The 19,142-nt window shown below is 41.8% G+C and overlaps 1 protein-coding gene across 2 annotated transcripts in view; it reads left to right on the top strand.

The window, feature by feature from the left end:
- Window positions 1-19,142, top strand: part of PRLR (prolactin receptor) — a 176,032-nt gene that overhangs the window by 103,785 nt on the left and 53,105 nt on the right. For both annotated transcript variants that reach the window (XM_003274943.4, XM_012501712.2), the window contains one exon: window positions 12,081-12,142. The gene's annotated coding sequence lies outside the window, so the exon portion shown is untranslated. Of the gene's footprint in view, window positions 1-12,080; window positions 12,143-19,142 lie in introns of those variants that run through there.

Genomic DNA, 19,142 nt, shown 5'->3' with positions numbered 1-19,142 from the left:
AACCAGTACTGTGGCCTTGGCTGGTTATAACAATAATAAAACTTCTAACTTTTCAGAGTGTTTCACTGTTACAAAGCACTTCCATACACCTTCTCTTGTTAAAGTTATTACCCTCAGAGAACACCAATTGACTGACATACTTCTGATAAAGGTAGCAGATGAAAAACATTTTGGAAAATAAGGGCGCTGGACAAATTCAAAGGTAACCCTGTTAATCTATTGACTGGTGGGCCTAGAATTTCAGGGTGTTGGTCCAACTCTGATTTCAATTCTGGCTCCCAGAGAAGTCCCCCATCATGGTTATTTGTCAACAACAAGAGGTCAGAAATGCCAAAGACAGGAGTTAGGGTGAGTATTCTGTCAAAAATTCATACAAGGAACTTCTTGTGTAAAATAAATAAGTTAAGGAATTTTGCCTGGATGTCAGTGCCTGCAAAAGGGACTTCAATATTCCCCAGTAGATTACTATAAGGATATCTAAACTCTGGACTAGGGGTTATAGACTACAGATAAAATTGTAAGCCTCCTGCCTCCTACAGTCATAGCATTTCTGAGTTGAAAGTCTCTTTCCTGGTCTTGTAGCCCTGATCCAAGTTGCTAACCCCTCTAGGATTTTACGTTGTCTCAGCATAAGCATGCACCATGAGGAGGAGCTCACTTCCTACCAGAATGGCCCATTTCATCCTTGGCCATAGCAATCTATTGACCAGTGGGCCTTAAAATTAAAAAGCTACTTTGCCTTGTAACATGACCCATTTGTTTTAGCTCTGCCCAGTCATGGGCAGTCGGAATGTCCAGTGAGGAACTCCTCTACCATTTTACTGAACCCAAATTTGCCTTAATGTAATTTCCACCAGTTGGAAGGTCTCTCTTCTTGTGCCTTTGGATACATCTTTTTGATGATTGTAGCAGCCCTGAATGATTTCAGAGACAGGGCACAAAGCTCCTGAGAGCTAGTACATTGTCCTTCCCAGTCTTAACTTCTCCTTGTCTTCTATATCATCTATATCTTTCCCTTTTCCTCTGACATCTTCCCCCAGCTCTGTTATAATTCTTTTAGAAATTAAACACAAATTCCTACATGGAAGGCAGAGGAATTCAGTGAAAAGAGCAGAGGAACTTGGTCCAATCCTTGACAAGTTTCCACATTTAAAGCCTCATAAATACTATGATTTCCCTGATGGGGGTGGGAGGGTAGAATGACAGACTATAAGTGAGTATTTATGATAAGCGTCAATGTACTGTAAAGCTACTGAATACTTTAACAGTAAATTCTAAAAGACCTCAAGCATCTTAGCTCCTTGTTTTACATCAGAACACATTAAAGAGAGAAGCAGCCTGACTTTTCCAAGGACCACAGGACCAGTTAGAGTTAGAACAGAACTTAGATTTTCTGACTCAAAATCCCTTGCTCCCTCCACTGTCTCTCTGTTAAACAATGAAATCAATAACATCATCCAGGCAAAGGCCCTAGAATAGCACCCAACATGTATTAGGTGCCCAATTATTATATGCTGAATAAATATGTGAGTGAACAAATCAATATATGAATGACTAGGACTCATTTTCAATGATGACATTATACAAGTTCCCTCCAAATGTCACTTATGTTTTTAGTCATTCTTTAATTAGCTCCCTATTAAGAAGTTTGCTGGGCTTGTGTTTACTCCACCCCTGACCTTTGGGCACTGTCTCCCATTCCCAGTCAGCACTTGCCAATTGGACCTGACAGTTGACTTTACCCTATTTATCTTGCTCCCTCTGTCTCCATCTCAATCTCAATCAAGATTTTGTAATTCCCCTTTGGTTCCTCCACTCTCAGCCACCCTGGTACCTCTACTCCTAAACAAGGCCCATGCCTTTGACTCAAGTGGATGTGCTTGCTTCTGCTCAAGTTCAGCCTGCCCAAAAAGAGTGATTCCCAAGTGCTTTATTGGATAAACTTCCTTTTCATTCAAGAGCTCCACATGCATGTCTATAAATTGCCATATGTAATCTCTATCAATTGCCAGAAATCTCGAAGATTTCTTTCTGAATCTGAGTTTATCTGACAATTTGTCAGGACTAAAGACTAACATTGGCCTAATGTCAGTTTATCTGACAATTTGTCAGGACAAAAGACTAACCTTGGGCTAATGTCAGTAAACAAGAAAGAGCTCAGGAACAGAAAACCAAACACCACATGTTCTCACTTATAAGTGGGAGCTGAACGATGAGAACACATGGACACATGGGGCAGCAGGTTGGGGGAACAACACACACTGGGGCCTATCAGGGCATGGGGAGGAAGAGCATCGGGAAGAATAGCTAATGGATGTTGGGCTTAATACCTGGGTGATGGGTTGATCTGTGCAGAAAACCACCATGGCACATGTTTACCTGTGTAACAAACCTGCACACCCTGAGCATGTACCCCAGGACTTAAAAGTTGAAGAAAAAAAAAAAGAAAACTTCAGTAAATTCATCACTTAGGATTATACCTGTGGTTCTGGTGTGGACAAGAAATATTTATTATCTTTTTAATCTCCATGTCCTGCTAAATTCATCAATTAGGATTATACCTGTGATTCTAGTGTGGACAAGAAATATTTATTGTCTTTTTAATCTCCTCATGTCTTGTGATGAATTACCATGTATTATTTTCTCATTTGTTAATTGTGTATCAACCCCCACTTTATTCCACCCAGAATGTAAGTTTCTTCAGAGCATGGACTTGACCTGTTTATATCCACAGCTCTATCATCAGCACCTAAAATACTACTTGGCAAATAGTAGGCAACCAATTGGTATTTATTGAATACTCAGTGAATGAAAGAATAAATGAGTGACTCAGAAGCAGAATGGAATTGTGGTTGGAGCACAGCCTTTGGCATCAAAGAGATCTCAGTTCAAGTTTTGGATATGCGACTTCTTAGTTATGAGTCTTCTCTGAATTTCAGTTTCTTCATCAATAAAATAGGGGTAATAATAGTGCCTACCTCATAGGTTTTGGGGAGCATTAAATAAGATAATGCCTGTAAGGCTCTTAGCATGATAGCTGGCATATTTTAAGAACTTAGTAAATGTTTTCTATTATTTTCAGTGAAAGTCCTCAAATGTTGAAGCTTATCAGAGGTAATGGAATTATTTAATATGGCTGGTAGTGATGATTGTACTAAAGACAAATTAGTACAATTAGTCTGTCAGCAAGATTTGATTTAAAGAGTCAGTTTGACAAAAAAATGTATTGGTCACACCCATCATATTTAAAGCACTATACTAGGCTTTCAGGAGAGGGTGGGATGCAAGGATGGATATGACACAGCCCCTTCCCTCTAGGAACACAGAACTGAGAAGACTTACTATGTGTGCACTGTACCATGCTGAAGATGCAGAAATGTGAGGCAATGTTACCTCCCACATCATCCAATTTACTCTCCATGCTCAGCAGAAAATTCTTCTAAAACACTCAGCCTTTGCTTTGAACCCCTATAATGACAAGAAACTCACTGACTTATGAAACAGATGATTCTCTTTGGGAACAGCAATCACCACTAGAATGATCTTAAAATTAGCACAAATCTACCACCCCATGATTTTTACACATTGATCAAACTTCTGCCTTCTGGGCACCTCTAGAATAAATTCATTTTGCACTCTTCTATCAGAGGTCAGCAAAGTAATGCCTGCAGGCCAGATCCAGCCCATTTATTTATATAAATAAAGTTTTATTGGAACACAGCCAAGCTTATTCATGTACATGTTGTCTACAGCTGCTTTTGTACTACAGTAACAGAGTACTTGGAACATTTCAGCCTACAAAGCTGAAAATATTTACTATTTGGTTCTTGAAGAGAAACTCTCTCAATTTCTGCTTTATGTGACAGAACTTGGAGATAAATAACATGCTTTTTCCTAAAGTGAGGAGCAGGGAAATGAGCACAGTACTCCAAGTGGGAGCTAATGTAGAATTCACAGAACTAAGTAGTACTATCACCTCCCCTGTTCTGGATGCCATACTTCAAATAATGTGACCAGAGATCAGGTTGGTCTTTGACTGACACACAGTACTCAAGTATATAAAAGATGAAGTCTGTGAGTTATTTCTCCCAGGAGCTTCTATTAAATTATGTCTCCCCACCCCATAATGGTATATCCTCATATTAGGAAGTATATACACAATTTTACACCTTTTTTGCTTGTCCAGAGCAATCAGGCACAATTTAGCACATATTCAAGGGCCATCTTAGGGTCAGATAGAAAAAGGATGGCATGCGCAGCTAGGATTTTGAAGAGAATGTAAAGAGACTCTTTACATGCCCAGGGGTGGGGTTAGAAGAAGAAGGGAATTTGTCACCCACTATCTGCATAAAGAAGAGTGGAGAGGGAAGAATTTTGCCAGGGCCCAGTGATAGCTGGAGTCATGACTGCTTAACTGGTCTTGTGGTAAAAGATACACAACCACGGCTGACACCACTCTCTGAGGCAGGCAGGGAGGGAGGGAAATCGATACCCTGACATGCCCATCTCCATGCTCTACCCACCGTGGGTAGAACCCTACTTGAAGCTGGAGGGCACAGGAGTCAGACTCACAGGGCACAGAGCAGCTAAAGAATAGATGTGGGAGCCAGGGCAGAGGATGACAAGGGCTAAGTGGTAAGCCAAGCATTTCATAAATGCTGAATGAATAATAGATGAATGGACCAAGTGGGCCCAGGGCCTGTCACTCAATAAGTGTTGAACTGCAGAAGTCATCCCTTTATCCCTGCCTGCCCCGAAGCCCTCACTGCTGCTGTCTGCTGTTCCAGATGTCCCACCCCCAGCACAGCCCTTGTCCTGGTTCCCCACTCCCTCGCTGACCCCTCAGGGTTTCTGTCAAGAGTGTAAAAACAGTCTGGACCTTATTTGGGAGATGACAGAATGGAACAGGATTTGCTCTGAACAGAACAGGACAACTCTAATCAAAGACAGAACTTTAAGTTCTAAAATAATTCTTAGAATCTAAAATTTTTTTAAACAGAAAATTTGGTGTCACTGCACCCTATGGAGAACAATGAGTGGCTCCTAAGAAACGTGCCCCAGACATCTGTGTCACAGACTCTGGATCCAGCAGGCCCCTTATTGTCAAATGCCTCGGGGCTGGCTGTCTTATGCTCAGATGGCCCTTGTCACATGGCAGCCTTTGATTGATATGCCAACAGCAGCAATGTTGAGAAAGTGGCGTGTGTGTGTGTGTGTGTGTGTGTGTGTGAGAGAGAGAGAGAGAGAGAGAGAGAGGTTGTCAATGGCATGAGGCTACTAGTGGCCAACCACAGCTTCCTGCCAGTCACCTCCTCCTCTGTCCATTGAGTCAGCATGGAGAATATTCAGCACTGGCTTCCTCAAGGAATAATCTTGAAGATTCTGGATTTTGAAGACTTAGAAAAATCATTATTTGGTCTGCTACTCTGGTTAGATTATTTGCCTTTGCTTGGAATGGGCAAGACAAAATTGGGCATTAAATTATGAATTGCTGTTCATATATATCAAAGCCCATTTTATTTTATTTTATTTTATTATCATTATTATACTTTAAGTTTTAGGGTACATGTGCACAATGTGCAGGTTTGTTACATATGTATACATGTGCCATGTTGGTGTGCTGCACCCATTAACTCCTCATTTAGCATTAGGTATATTTCCTAATGCTGTCCCTCCCCGCTCCCTCCACCCCACAACAGTCCCCGGAGTGTGATGTTCCCCTTCCTGTGTCCATGTGTTCTCATTGTTCAATTCCCACCTATGAGTGAGAACATGCGGTGTTTGGTTTTTTGTCCTTGCAATAGTTTACTGAGAATGATGGTTTCCAGTTTCATCCATGTCCCTACAAAGGACATGAACTCATCATTTTTTATGGCTGCATAGTATTCCATGGTGTATATGTGCCACGTTTTCTTAATTCAGTCTATCGTTGTTGGACATTTGGGTTGGTTCCAAGTCTTTGCTATTGTGAATAGTGCTGCAATAAACATACATGTGCATGTGTCTTTATAGTAGCATGATTTATAACCCTTCGAGTATATACCCAGTAATGGGATGGCTGGGTCAAATGGTATTTCTAGTTCTAGATCCCTGAGGAATTGCCACACTGACTTCCACAATGGTTGAACTAGTTTACAGTCCCACCAACAGTGTAAAAGTGTTCCTATTTCTCCACATCCTCTCCAGCACCTGTTGTTTCCCGACTTTTTAATGATCACCATTCTAACTGGTATGAGACGGTATCTCATTGTGGTTTTGATTTGCATTTCTCCGATGGCCAGTGATGATGAGCATTTTTGCATGTGGTTTTTGGCTGCATAAATGTCTTCTTTTGAGAAGTGTCTGTTCATGTCCTTCGCCCACTTTGTGAAGGGGTTGTTTGTTTTTTTCCTGTAAATTTGAGTTCATTGTAGATTCTGGATATTAGCCCTTTGTCAGATGAGTAGGTTGTGAAAATTTTCTCCCATTTTGTAGGTTGCCTGTTCACTCTGAGGGTAGTTTCTTTTGCTGTGCAGAAACTCTTTAATTTAATTAGATCCCATTTGTCAATTTTGGCTTTTGTTGCCATTTGGTGCCCATGCCTATGTCCTGAATGGTATTGCCTAGGTTTTCTTCTAGGGTTTTTATGGTTTTAGGTCTAACGTGTAAGTCTTTAATCCATCGTGAATTAATTTTTGTATAAGGTGTAAGGAAGGGATCCAGTTTCAGCTTTCTACATATGGCTAGCCAGTTTTCCCAGCACCATTTATTAAATAGGGAATCCTTATCCCATTGCTTGTTTTTGTCAGGTTTGTCAAAGATCAGATAGTTGTAGATATGTGGCATTATTTCTGAGTGCTCTGTTCTGTTCCATTGATCTATGTCTCTGTTTTGGTGCCAGTACCGTGCTGTTTTGGTTACTGTAGCCTTGTAGTATAGTTTGAAGTCAGGTAGCGTGATGCCTCCAGCTTTGTTCTTTTGGCTTAGGATTGACTTGGTGATGCGGGCTCTTTTTTGGTTCCATATGAACTTTAAAGTAGTTTTTTCCAATTCTGTGAAGAAAGTCATTGGTAGCTTGATGAGGATGGCATTGAATCTATAAATTACCTTGGGCAGTATGGCCATTTTCACGATATTGATTCTTCCAACCCATGAGCATGGAATGTTCTTCCATTTGTTTGTATCCTCTTTTATTTCATTGAGCAGTGGTTTGTAGTTCTCCTTGAAGAGGTCCTTCACATCCCTTGTAAGTTGAATTCCTAGGTATTTTATTCTCTTTGAAGCAATTGTGAATGGGAGTCCACTCATGATTTGGCTCTCTGTTTGTCTGTTATTGGTGTACAAGAATGTTTGTGATTTTTGTATATTGATTTTGTATCCTGAGACTTTGCTGAAGTTGCTTATCAGCTTAAGGAGATTTTCGGCTGAGACAATGGGGTTTTCTAGATATACAATCATGTCATCTGCAAACAGGGACAATTTGACTTCCTCTTTTCCTAATTGATTACCCTTTATTTCCTTCTCCTGCCTGATTGCCCTGGCCAGAAATTCCAACACTATGTTGAATAGGAGGGGTGAGAGAGGGCATCCGTGTCTTGTGCCAGTTTTCAAAGGGAATGCTTCCAGTTTTTGCCCATTCAGTATGATATTGGCTGTGGGTTTGTCATAGATAGCTCTTATTATTTTGAGATACATCCCATCAATAACTAATTTATTGAGAGTTTTTAGCGTGAAGTGTTGTTGAATTTTGTCAATGGGCTTTTCTGCATCTATTGAGATAATCATGTGGTTTTTGTCTTTGGTTCTGTTTATATGCTGGATTACATTTATTGATTTGCGTATGTTGAACCAGCCTTGCATCCCAGGGATGAAGCCCACTTGATCATGGTGGATAAGCTTTTTGATGTGCTGCTGGATTCGGTTTGCCAGTATTTTATTGAGGATTCTTGCATCAATGTTCATCAAGGATATTGGTCTGAAATTCTCTTTTTTGGTTGTGTCTCTGCCAGGCTTTGGTATCAGGATGATGCTGGCCTCATAAAATGTGTTAGGGAGGATTCCCTCTTTTTCTATTGATTGGAATAGTTTCAAAAGGAATAGTACCAGTTCCTCCTTGTACCTCTGGTAGAATTTGGCTGTGAATCCATCAAGTCCTGGACACTTTTTGGTTGGTAAGCTATTGATTATTGCCACAATTTCAGAGCCTGTTATTGGTCTATTCAGAGATTCAATTTCTTCCTGGTTTAGTCTTGGGAGGGTGTATTTGTCGAGAAACTTATCCATTTTTTCTAGATTTTCTAGTTTATTTGCATAGAGGTGTTTGTAGTATTCTCTGATGGTAGATTGTATTTCTGTGGGATTGGTGGTGATATCCCTTTATCATTTTTTATTGCATCTATTTGACTCTTCTATCTTTTCTTCTTTATTAGTCTTGCTAGCGATCTATCCATTTTGTTGATCTTTTCAAAAAACCAGCTCCTGGATTCATTAATTTTTTGAAGGGTTTTTTGTGTCTCTATTTCCTTCAGTTCTGCTCTGATTTTAGTTATTTCTTGCCTTCTGCTAGCTTTTGAATGTGTTTGCTTTTTGCTTTTCTAGTTCTTTTAATTGTGATGTTAGGGTGTCAATTTTAGATCTTTCCTGCTTTCTCTTGTGGGCATTTAGTGCTATAAATTTCCCTCTACACACTGCTTCGAATGTGTCCCAGAGATTCTGGTATGTTGTGCCTTTGTTCTCATTGGTTTCAAAGAACATCTTTATTTCTGCCTTCATTTCGTTATGTACCCAGTAGTCATTCAGGAGCAAGTTGTTCAGTTTCCATGTAGTTGAGCGGTTTTGAGTGAGTTTCTTAATCCTGAGTTGTAGTTTGCTTGCACTGTGGTCTGAGAGACAGTTTGTTATAATTTCTGTTCTTTTACATTTGCTGAGGAGAGCTTTACTTCCAACTATGTGGTCAATTTTGGAATAGGTGTGGTGTGGTGCTGAAAAAAATGTATATTGTGTTGATTTGGGGTGGAGAGTTCTGTAGATGTCTATTAGGTCTGCTTGGTGCAGAGCTTAGTTCAATTCCTGGGTATCCTTGTTAACTTTCTGTCTCGTTGATCTGTCTAATGTTGACAGTGGGGTGTTAAAATCACCCATTATTATTGTGTGGGAGTCTAAGTCTCTTTGTAGGTCACCAAGGACTTGCTTTATGAATCTGGGTGCTCCTGTATTGGGTGCATATATATTTCGGATAGTTAGCTCTTCTTGTTGAATTGATCCCTTTACCATTATGTAATGGCCTTCTTTGTCTCTTTTGATCTTTGTTGGTTTAAAGTCTATTTTATCAGAGACTAGGATTGCAACCCCTTTTATTGTTTTCCATTTGCTTAGTAGAACTTCCTCCATCCCTTTATTTTGAGTCTATGTGTGTCTCTGCACGTGAGATGGGTTTCCTGAATACAGCACACTGATGGGTCTTGACTCCTTATCCAGTTTGCCAGTCTGTGTCTTTTAATTGGAGCATTTAGCCCATTTACATTTAAAGTTAATATTGTTATGTGTGAATTTGATCCTGTCATTATCATGTTAGCTGGTTATTTTGCTCGTTAGTTGATGCAGTTTCTTCCTAGCCTCTATGGTCTTTACAATTTGGCATGTTTTTGCAGTGGCTGGTACTGGTTGTTCCCTGTTTAGTGCTTCCTTCAGGAGCTCTTGTAAGGCAGGCCTGGTGGTGACAAAATCTCTCAGCATTTGCTTATCTGTAAAGGATTTTATTTCTCCTTCACTTATGAAGCTTCGTTTGGCTGGATATGAAATTCTGTGTTGAAAATTCTTTTCTTTAAGAATGTTGAATATTGGCCCCCACTCTCTTCTGGCTTGTAGAGTTTCTGCCGAGAGATCAGCTGTTAGTCTGATGGGCTTCCCTTTGTGGGTAACCCGACCTTTCTCTCTGGCTGCCCTTAACATTTTTTCCTTCATTTCAACTTTGGTGAATCTGACAATTATGTGTCTTGGGGTTGCTCTTCTCGAGGAGTATCTTTGTGGCATTCTCTGTATTTCCTGAATCTGAATGTTGGCCTGCCTTGCTAGATTGGGGAAGTTCTCCTGGATAATATCTTGCAGAGTGTTTTCCAACTTGGTTCCATTCTCCCCATCACTTTCAGGTACACCAATCAGACGTAGATTTGGTCTTTTCACATAGTCCCATATTCCTTGGAGGCTTTGTTTGTTTCTTTTTATTCTTTTTTCTCTAAACTTCCCTTCTCACTTCATTTCATGCATTTCATCATCCATCACTGATACCCTTTCTTCCAGTTGATCACATCGGCTACTGAGACTTCTGTATTCTTCACGTATTCTCAAAACTTGGCTTTCAGCTCCATCAGCTCCTTTAAGCACTTCTCTGCATTGGTCATTTTAGTCATACATTCATCTAATTTTTTTTCAAAGTTTTTAACTTCTTTGCCATTGGTTTGAATTTCCTCCTGCAGCTCAGAGTAGTTTGATCGTTTGAAGCCTTCTCTCAACTCGTCAAAGTCATTCTCCGTCCAGCTTTGTTCCGTTGCTGGTGAGGAACTGCATTCCTTTGGAGAAGGAGAGGTGCTCTGCTTTTTAGAGTTTCCAGTTTTTCTGCTCTGTTTTCTCCCCATCTTTGTAGTTTTTTCTACTTTTGGTCTTTGATGATGGTGATATACAGATGGGTTTTTGGTGTGGGTGTCCTTTCTGTTTGTTAGTTTTCCTTCTAACAGACAGTACCCTCAGCTGCAGGTCTGTTGGAGTTTGCTAGAGGTCCACTCCAGACCCTGTTTGCCTGGGTGTCAGCAGCGGTGGCTGCAGAACAGCAGATTTTCGTGAACCGCAAATTCAGTTGTCTGATCATTCCTCTGGAAGTTTTGTCTCAGAGGAGTACCCGGCCGAGTGAGGTGTCAGTCTGTCCCTACTGGGGGGTGCCTCCCAGTTAGGCTGCTCGGGGGTCAGGGACCCACTTTTGGAGGCAGTCTGCCCGTTCTCAGATCTCCAGCTGTGTGCTGGGAGAACCACTACTCTCTTTAAAGCTATCTGACAGGGACATTTAAGTCTGCAGAGGTTACTGCTGACTTTGTTTGTCTGTGCCCTGCCCCGAAGCCCATTTTAAAAAGTAGCTGTAGGCTGGGCATGGTGGCTCACACCTATAATCCCAGCACTTTGGGAGTCTGAGGCAGGAAGATCACTTGAGGCCAGGAGTCTGAGACCAGCCTGGCCAACATGGCAAAACCCCATCTCTACCAAAAGTACAAAAAATTGGCCAGGTGTGATGACATGTGTCTGTAGCCCCAGCTACTTGGGGCAGGGGGTGGGTAAAATGGGAGAATCACCTGAGCCTGGGGAGGTTGAGATTGCAGTGAGCTGTGATTGTGCCACTGCACTCCAGCCTGAGAGACACAGTAAGACCCCGTCAAAATAAAAAAAAGATCCATACCTCTAACAGTTGTCCCTTCACGCCTCCCAGACCCAGGCCAGTCAGTCTCCAGAGTCTGAAAGTTCTTATACAAAACCCAGAATTCCAGTTCATCTATAACTGTGTCAGAATTTGTTAATAAATTTCATTAAGGTCTCCAGGACCAAATTTTATGAAATCTAATCCCAACTAGGATAACTGGCAAAATTTGAGTAAGCTCTATAGATTAGGTAATAATACTGTATCAATGTTAATTTTCTGATGTTAATTATTGTACTACATTTATGTAGGAGAATTGTCCTTGTTCTTAGGAAAACACACTGAAATATTTAGGGGTAAACATGCATCATGACTGTGACTAATTCACAAATAATTAGGAAGTAATTTTTATATACAGAGAAGAAAGATTATAAATCAGATGTGGTGAAATAGTAACAATTGAGGTATGTGGGTCGAAGATATATGAGATTTTTTTTTTTTACTATTTTATAACTTTTCTGCAAGATTAAAATTACTTCAAAATAAAGCTGCCAAAAAACTAATTCCAGAACACTAGAGCTGTCTCATGCCTATCACTGAGGTGCCAATGTTCAGCCATGCTACATACTGCAGAATGAGCCAGAAATGGAATCTCCTGTTTTGTCATCTTGGAGCTAAAATGAATCATTTCCTCTTTCAGCTAAAGAACTCTCCTATTCATGGAGGCAAACACTGAGGATGCTTTCCACATGAACCCTGAAGGTAAGGGGGACTTGTTCACATGCCCCTTGGTCACACCACCCATCTTCCCCACTGTCCGTTTCATCCAGGGCAGGGGCTCAACTATCTTGGTTTACAGAATATCATCTCAAACCAGTCAATGTCTACACTGGCACATTCTGCTGTCTTCAAAGGCTGTTTCAATCTCCCCAGCCTGTCCAGCTCAGAAAACCTGATGTTCATCCTTTTCTGTTTTTCTCAAAGAAAATACCAAAGCTTTTAATAGCTGATATCTCCTAGTGGTGCAATCATGAGAGATTTTTATTTTCTCCTTGTAGTTTTCTGTAATTCAGAGATTATCGACAATGACTATGTTACTTTTATAATCAGAGAGAGAAATATTGTGCTTGCTTTTATTTTCTTAAGCAACTCTACATAAATTCTTGCCACAGCTTTCTGGGCCCCATAATGTTACTGCTGTGTCTCCTTCCTCCCAGCCGTCATGGCAGGACTCATGTGTGACAGGCTCTGGGTCTTCCCTCATCTACCAGTGGCAAGGAAACCCCAGGCTGCCAGGGCTCCCTAGCAAATAGATCATGAAGTATTACGACTCCATTTTACAGTTGGAGAAACCAAGCCCCCTGACTTGCCTCTGTCTACACTACAGTCAAATGGGATCTGGACCCACTGAGATGAGCTCAACGTGTATGACTTTGAGGCTGTACTCTCTCATTCAGAGGAAGTTAAGGAGCCAGGAAGATAGGAAAACGATGAAGTTATTGGTTGAAGAAAATCCTAGGCAAAATTTTCCTGGGATTTCTTGGGGCCATCTAAGGGAACTTACTAGTCTTCCCACATTGAAACATGATAGCCCCTTGAGAGCCATCATGCCACTTTGGTGTCAAGAACTGAGCCTGAACTTGCCCTCTGGACCAGGGTTTCTCAGACAACACTGTGGACATTCTGGGTCAGATCGTTTTGGGTTGTGGGGCTCCTCTGTGCATCATTTGATGCTCAGCAGCATTCCTGGTGTCTCCCACTAAATACCAGAAGGACACCACCCCACCCCAGCTCTAACAACCCATGATATCTCCAGACAGTTCCAAGGAAGACAAAACTCCCCCCAACAGAACTAACATAAAATAATGTTTCCAGGCTTTGCCAAATGTCCTCTGAGTGGGGACAAAATTGTCCTACCAAGAACCACTGCTTTAAGTTGCCTCAGCCCAGCAGGAGCTTTTGTTTTTCATGGAAATCGACTGAAATTTATAGTGTTCAGAATAACATTAGCAAATACTTGCAGAAGAAGTGTCATCAGTCATCAAAACGCTCTGGGTAGAAGAGTACCCCATAGCATAATAGCTCTGCCCAGGAGCATCTGGTAACATTGGAAGTGGTGAATCGACCCATTCAGACTTCTCTGAGTTGCTTTCTCCAGTCTTGGCTTCTATCCCTTGATGCCAAATGCCTCATGCTGTCTACTGGAAGGAAAGGCAAATGAAGGAGAACAGGGCAATGCTGAATACTGAGTGGACCTTTCCTTTAAGAGTTTGAAGAGATCAGAAAGCACCCAGTAGTCAGAGCTGTGTTGCAAAGCTCCTGGAAAATTTGGCTGCTACTTTGTGTTTGTGTGTATTCATTATTCATAGACATGTATTCAAAGACAACATTATTGCTCAAAAGATTTGAGACATACTCTCCACTTCACTTTATAGAATTTTAACTTTTTATAGCAAACAAGTCACCATTCTAAAGAGTGGCTTAACCAGAAATCCTTTTTTTTAAAAAAATTAACCAAATAGTACAGAGTAGACAAGGTGGTGGTAGAGATTTATCTGTGGTAGCAATTGGCAAATCAAGGCCCTAAAAGGAAATTCCAAAGCCCTAGGGTTTGTACACACACTTCCTATTCACCTTTAAGTGCACCTCAAGGACCTTTTATTCCTCTGATTGATCTCCCCTGACCCCTGCACCCAGCCTCCATCATCCTCCACCTTTTCCCAAACTGGTGTTTGGATTACAAAGATACTTCTGATTCCAGTGGATATCTGTGAAATCACAGGCAGGAACTTGAAAGCAGTTACATGGTCATCCAAGAGAAACAGAAACACAGCTTAGTTTCAGGGTGAAAAGAACATCCAGAGAGCAATATTCATAGAAGAATCCGGAGTGGGGGAACCTCCTTAAAAGAGGGGATTAAAAATTAAGAGTAAAATTGCAATTCCTGTCCGAGACTCAACCCAAAGTGCCACAGTCCATTTTGCAGCCTTTAATATGACGTCTGGTCTCTCTAACTTAATTGTTAACTTTCCAGTCCTGTCCCAGTGGTAATCATCACTCCCTAACAATCACTCCCTCATGCCCCATACCCACCCAGGGTGGAACAAACTGTCTCTCTGCCTGGCATGCCAGGTTCTTTTGCAAGAACCCTGGCATCCTTCAGGCTCTGCCCATTCCAACCCTCCCACCTCCAGCCCTTTCCCAGGCTCCCATCTGCACACTTCTGCCCTTAACTCTCTCCAGACTGCAAGAGGCCAGGAGGAGCTTAGAAGAAGCCCAGCGTCCTCAGGAGGATGTGTCCACCCATAGGGTGTGCTTTGAAGTTCACTTAAAGCTCTATACTTATAATCTTTTCTCCCACCACTTACCTGTTAAAGTTTCTCAAATTCCTATCATTTGAGCCTCTGCTTTGACTAAATTGTGGCATTACTCAAAACCTACACATGTACCTAAGGGAGAAAGGCCTTAATTTATGGATATCAATTTGTTTATGAGATTGTCTTGCTGGTGCTTCTCTAAGAAGAGAGCCTTGGGATTGGGACACAGGACAAATTAATTTTGATTGCAATGGAGAGACTGAAATGATTGGGATATTGAGCTCTAGACCCGTACTGTCTGATACACAAGCCACTAGCTACTTGTAGCAGTTTAAATATAAATAAATTGAAATTAAATAATATTAAAAATTCCATGCCTCAGTCACATTGAGTACATTTCAAATGTTTGCCAGCCTCTTGTGGCTTGTGGCTACCACCACCAGACAAAGGAAATCCACTGGACATTTCTATCATGATAGAAAGTTCTGAAGAGCATGTCTCGAGACAGAGGCTGGTACTTCCAGCAGCGAGTTCTGGAAAAGAGATGCAGCCCAACATCGCCAGCTTTGTGGGCAGGGATAGAGAAGAGTAGAAGGAACCGAATTCCAAAAAGGAAGGGAGCCAAAGCTCAGGCCCAGCCCTGAGCAAACATGCATCTGCCCCACCCAAATTCTTTATGTTAATAAATGGAAAGAGAGGAGCCACTGGGGTTGGCTTTGTAGCCCATTTCCTCCATTGGATGGCCTCTGAGTTCTGTGGGCTTCTGATGAAGCAGAAGACCCCATCCTGAATCCTGAGGCAAGAGGGACTCAGAGTTTCACTCACATACGGGAGCCACTGGGCTCCCAGACAAAGGAAAATCTCCACCCTGGTGACACAAGGAGCCAGGCAGTCCCCCGGAGCCCAATTAGAGCAATGAGTTTCCAAGTCAAAAGACATTTCAAGGAAGAGGAGCATCTTCTCCATCTGAAATTAGGCCTCCACTCAGAAAAATCCGAGGAGCTTGGAGGGTTCCAAGGAGCAATTGTAACCCCAACTGATGATGGTGGAGTATTTATCAAGCCTTGCCAATGACAGTGGTTCACACTTCAATAGCACTTTGCAGCCATGTGGCACACTTGCACAAAAATATCATTTATTTCATCCTCACAACAGTTGACTGAGGAAAGCAGGGCACATGTGACCCTCTTGACACTTTACATTAAAAGATACTCATGCTCAGAAAGAGGAAAAGACATGCCAAATTCAATGTGGCTGATGAATGACAGGACCAGCTCTAGAAACAAACCACCTATTTTGTCTCTCTCAAGTGATGGGGTTACTTGGTACCTGTCCAAGTCCCTAAATGTGTCAGCTCCAAAGTATGTGCCTGCCCATGGATCATGCTGCAAAGTCAGTTCACATCCAACTCCAAGCTGACAACCGAGCCCTTGAAGACTTCTGCTAGGCCTTGATGTCAAGAACATTCCTAAACCAATCACAGGCAGAAGGCAAGTGAGATCACCATGGTTAGCTTAGACTGATACCTCCTCATCCCCTGGGGCTAGATGCCTGATACCTAACAAAACAGGACACCTAATAAAAATGAAGGGAGAAGTGGGTGTTGGAGAAGCAACCAGCAGTGTCTGCCAGACCCAGCTATATTCAGGGCTATGATAGAGAAATAAGAGGGGCTTTCTACTCCTCCTTCTCCTGAAGCAGCCTCCCCAGGCAACCCTTCCTGGCCTCCTAGGCCAGGTCAAATCTGCCCACTATTGGTTCTCATGGTACCTGCCGGGTTTCTCCTTAGCACTTGCATCATTTACACTGAAGTGCTTTATTAGCTCCTCTCTTCAGGAGACTGGAAGTACTAGGAGGTTTGTTTCAGCACAACATTGTATTCTTCGGATCCTAACCCTGCATCACAGATGCTCAGTTGATATTTGTTGAAGGATTAACAGATGGGTGGGTGGGTAGATTGATGAATGCATGGATGGATGGATGGATGGATAAATGGATGGGTGGATAGATAGGTGGGTGGGTGGATGGATGAATGGATGGATGGATGGATGCATGGATGGATGGATGGATAAATGGGTGGGTGGGTTGATAGATGGATGGAAAGATGGGTGGGTAGGTTAATGGATGGATGGATGGATGGATGGATGGATGGATGGATGGATGGATGGATGGATAAATGGGTGGGTGGATAAATGGGTGGGTGGGTTGATGGATTGATGAAAAGATGGGTAGGTAGGTTAATGGATGGATGGATGGATAGATGGGTGGGTGGGTGGATGGAGAGATGGATGGATGGATGGATGGATGGATGGATGGATGGATGGATGGATGGACAGGTGGATAAATGGGTGGGTGGGTTGATGGATTGATGGAAAGAGTTTTGCATTAAGCATGGGAGATATGAAAGAAACACACACAGAGCAATGAGCTTCTAGCCTAAGATGGGGTGGGGGTAAAGAGAAAGATAGGTCAAGATTCATTATCAGTGCTATGGTAAGGTATGGTAAGGTCAGGTTCTGGGTGTTTTGTAGACAGAGCATGACCCAGCTTTGGAAAACCCAGGGATGTCCATGCCTGAAAGAGGGTAATCTGAAACTGAGCATGAGAAGCAGCCCAGCTTTCTGTTGGGGGACAATGTGGCAATTCCTGTTGTTTCTGAAACAGTATGGAGAAATCACATTTTTCTGGCAGCTATATTCCTGCAGTAGAAAGACACCAATTTTTGTGGGAAAAAAGACTTTAATAGGCCACATGGTGGGAAGGCTAAGATCCCCCATGGGGTTGACTTTGAGGAACACTAAATGGTTACATGTCTCTAGAAATCAGCCTACCATTTGGTGAGTGAGATATGCAAGCTGATGCTGATTGCAGGATTCCTGGGGACTACAGAGAGAATTTTATTTTATTTTAGAGGGGATTTTAGAGAGGTGTGAGGAAAGAAAAGGGGCAAGATATGACAACTGATAGGGGAGGAACTTTGAGGGCAAATACAGAGATGCCTAATAAGGAATTTTGCCAAGTGTCTGCTATGAAATGTGCTGTAGAGCCCCTCACTCCTGTCTACTCACAATATCCTTGCTCTTATTTTTTTTATTATACTTTAAGTTCTAGGATACATGTGCACAATGTGCAGGTTTGTTACATATGTATACATGTGCCATGTTGGTGTGCTGCACCCATTAACTCATCATTTACATTAGGTATATCTCCTAATGCTATCCCCCTCCCTCTACCCATCCCACGACAGGCCCCGGTGTGTGATGTTCCCCTTCCTGTGTCCAAGTGTTCTCGTTGTTCACTTCCCACCTGTGAATGAGAACATGCGGTGTTTGGTTTTCTGTCCTTGCGACAGTTTGCTGAGAATGATGGTTTCCAGCTTCATCCATGTCCCTAGAAAAGACATGAACTCATCATTTTTTATGGCTGCATAGTATTCCATGGTGTATATGTGCCACATTTTCTTAATCCAGTCTATCATTGATGGACATTTGGGTTGGCTCCAAGTCTTTGCTATTGTGAATAGTGCCGCAATAAATATATGTGTGCATGTGTCTTTATAGCACCATGATTTATAATCCTTTGGGTATATATCCAGTAATGGGATGGCTGGGTCAAATGGTATTTCTAGTTCTAGATTCTGGAGGAATTGCCACACTGACTTCCACAATGGTTGAACTAGTTTACGGCCCCACCAACAGTGTAAAAATGTTCCTATTTCTCCACATCCTCTCCAGCACCTGTTTTCCTGACTTTTTAATGATGGCCATTCTAACTGGTGTGAGATGGTATCTCATTGTGGTTTTGATTTGCATTTCTCTGATGGCCAGTGATGATGAGCATTTTTTCATGTGTTTGTTGGCTGCATAAATGTCTTCTTCGAGAAGTGTCGGTTCATATCCTTTGCCAACTTTTTGATGAGGTTGTTTGATTTTTTCTTGTAAATTTGTTTAAGTTCTTTGTAGATTCTGGATATTAGCCCTTTGTCAGATGGGTAGATTGTAAAAATTTTCTCCTATTCCATAGGTTGCCAGTTCACTCTGATGGTAGTTTCTTTTGCTGTGCAGAAGCTCTTTAGTTTAATTAGACCCCATTTGTCAATTTTGGCTTTTGTTGCCATTGCTTTTGGTGTTTTAGTCATGAAGTCCTTGCACATGCCTATGTCCTGAATGGTATTGCCTAGATTTTCTTCTAGGGTTTTTATGGTTTTAGGTCTAACATTTAAGTCTTTAATCCATCTTGAGTTAATTTTTGTATAAGATGTAAGGAAGGGATCCAGTTTCAGCTTTCTACATATGGCTAGCCAGTTTTCCCAGCACCATTTATTAAATAGGGCATCCTTTCCCCATTTCTTGTTTTTATCATCCCTTTATCTTGTTTTTATCAGGTTTGTCAAAGATCAGATGGTTGTAGATGTGTGATATTATTTCTGAGGGCTCTGTTCTGTT

Source organism: Nomascus leucogenys, chromosome 6 (assembly GCF_006542625.1).
Source record: "Nomascus leucogenys isolate Asia chromosome 6, Asia_NLE_v1, whole genome shotgun sequence".
Taxonomy (NCBI): Eukaryota; Metazoa; Chordata; class Mammalia; order Primates; family Hylobatidae; genus Nomascus; species Nomascus leucogenys.
Note: the sequence above shows the minus strand (reverse complement) of the source record. Positions and strands in the feature narration are given on the sequence as shown.